Here is a 3037-nt window from a genome sequence, read left to right as displayed (position 1 = left end):
CTGGGTTGGCTGTGGTTTGGAGGTTGGTACTGGGTATCACCTGCTGCATGAGTCCTCCCCTGGCCCGTTATCAGTTTATGATGTTTCCAGTCTATTATTTACATTTTCAGATATAATTAATTACATGTAAAACATTTCGGTAAGGTGAAAAAAGGCCTAATATTATAGCAGCAATTTGTTTGAAATTTATGGCAATTAAATTAATTTGGTCAGAATCAGGGTTTCTTGCAATGGTTTTTTAAAATTCAAGGAATTTGCCTGTATAATTGGTGCATTACATTGAACATAGAGGACTATCCAATGATAAAGATAAAATAAAACAATAAAGAGACAGGTAGAATATGACATTTCATGCAAAACACTAACCAACGGCACCTGAAATTGCATTGAACTGCATCCTTTTTTGATTAGTACCTTAGCAGTTTAAATGAAGAAAAACATGAGCTCCTCCACGAGGAATCTCTGTCTTTGACGGGTGACAGGGAAGGAAACCTGGCCAGTAATCAAAAACTCCTTCAACAGGAAATATTTGAATATGAATATGAATTATTGAACTTTCAAATTAGATTGTATTTATGAATACTTATGCTGCAGTACTGCAACATAAGTTTTAGTGCACTTGAAAATAACTATAAATAGCTTGATTATACATTCACAAAATCTCAAAACTAACAATTCAAAAACAAATGTCTTAAACAAATATCCCTGAGTGAACCCATTAAAGTCTAACGTATGTTTCATCTTTGTGTTTTTGTTTGTTTTACTAAGCAGGTCTAGATCCTACTCCCCTTATAAGATAAATTTAAAGAGACTTGCAACTCCCCCGACTTGGACCCTTTAAAGCAAAAGGCCCAGTGCTTTGAATTAGCGTTTGTGTAGAAAAAAGTTCCCTTGTTTAATATTTTATTGTAGGAAGGAGAGAAATCCAGGACAATGGGGCAGGGCTTAGGAAGGGTCCATTCTTTGCAGTCATTATTTTTATTGTTTTATTCCATAATTCATAGCGTTGTATCAATACATTACTTTTGTTCTGTTCATTTGTCCCAGGAGTCAGCAACGAGCAGTTTTCACTGGAATGAAAACGCCACCATCTTGTAAAATGTTATCCAGCTTCCTGTAACTTCTATGGAGTAAGAAAAATGGGAGTAGCTGAAAACACAGATTATAAACTGGTATTTAGTTAAAGTTCCTGGTCATTACAGAATTCTGGTGAGCAAATACTAAATTATAATATTTACTTATTTATTAGGTTTTGTTGGCCAGCCTGTAAAATTACCACCTTACATATTTTAATTGTAGAAACAAAATCTTACCAGATGCAAACTCCATCGCTGGGAGGAGCACAAGTGTTTAAGACAAGTTTAAGAAGTTGGCTAACTTTGACTTATAAATTTGAACCGTTGATCAAAAAGCTAGCCAACTGGCCAGTTAGCTTGGCAGCCTACATTGGCTAACTAGCATTAGCACAATCCCGCCCAGTGGTACGTTCCATTTAACTCGGAAGTCCGAAGCTGCAACTGGGAATGACATCGTACGCGACTTCATAAGTACAACAGGTCAGAAAACCAAGTTCTAGCCAGGTTAGCTATTAGCCGCTGTTGGCAGTAGCAGTTGCTTATTACGCATTACGCTTTGTTTTGCTCATACAAACATGTCCACAGACAGAAGTTGGACAGCAATGTGTGTAAGGTAAAAAACAAAGCGACACAGGCACTTTTACAGTTTCTATAGCTGTTAGCATGTAGCACAAGTTAGCTGCACTTGCTAATGTAGCTAGCTAAATAATGCCTGTATGTTTACCCCCAACAATCCAACGTTAGCTTTGCGTCGAAACGCCTTTAGCTTTCTTTCACCGCACCAATCCTCATTGAAAAAACCTGCAATTTAACGTCGGCAGTGAAGATACACTCAGAATATTTCTTAACTTTTTAACATGAGTCATTATGATAGTTTGAGGCACTCAAAAAGCAAGTTGAACTAATGTAACTCTGGATGATACAAGTGAGACATTTGAAGCTCAACACAAACACTGAAACTAATTCAGTTTGTTAAAAGGTACCTAGTATATATGTGTGTATTGTAGAGATATTAACATTCATGGTTCCTCTCAGTGTTTGTGACTGCAAAATGTTCTTCAAGTCTCAAAAGTACTTGTTATATTGTTATATAATTTGAATATTATTCTGGATGCACTGACGCTGGTAGAAGGAGAGTTCAGTTTTACTATATTACACACTGTTAGTATATGCATCATATTTATAATTAATTACATGTATTTCATGTAAAATCGTAATCTTTGCAGTAACTGTACTTTAAAGATAGATATAGTGGAGAATATGGAAGCCCATTTCTGCCAATATGATGTATGAATCATTATAATAAGAATAATCTCATAATATTGATTTAGTATTTCAAATAAAGACTTTGTGATAGTCAATATAGAGAGAAGGTTTCTGCAGGAGCAGAAATATGAAGTAGAATTAAAAGTACTTTAAAGACGTAATCAATACTGAACTGATTCCACTCTATTAATATTTGTCTCTGCTGCAGACAGACGCCGCTATGAGGTTTTAAGATGATAATTCGGCGCCACCTTGTGGCAGGAACACAGTACTGCGTGGTTTTGCTGCAGACACAGGCTGATCTTTGATGATCAAACAATACATATTCACTCACAGGAGCAGGAGACAAACAGTTTTGTTTTAGGGATCAATCAATAATGTTTTTTCCAGAGTGAAGGTTTGTGTTCACATCTACAAAGTTTAAATCTTAATGAATAATATCTATTTATATTTTTAGTTGAATCTGAGATATCGGCCTACTGTACATATATAGCATTTTCAAATTATTTTTAGTTATCGCATGAAAGAAGAAACGATATTTGGAAGATTTGCTGAATTTCAGATCCGATAATCAATCGATCAATATTTTGTCTGCAAACTTTTTAGAGTTTTTGGAGTGTCAGATAATCTGTATAATGACAGACAGCTTCGGTCTCATCTGAAATATGAATTTTAATCAGAAACTAGTACAGAAA

The sequence above is a fragment of the Morone saxatilis genome, unplaced genomic scaffold (assembly GCF_004916995.1).
Source record: "Morone saxatilis isolate NCDOM2014 unplaced genomic scaffold, NCSU_SB_2.0 Contig24, whole genome shotgun sequence".
In the NCBI taxonomy this organism is placed as follows: Eukaryota; Metazoa; Chordata; class Actinopteri; family Moronidae; genus Morone; species Morone saxatilis.
This window is presented reverse-complemented; position numbering follows the sequence as displayed.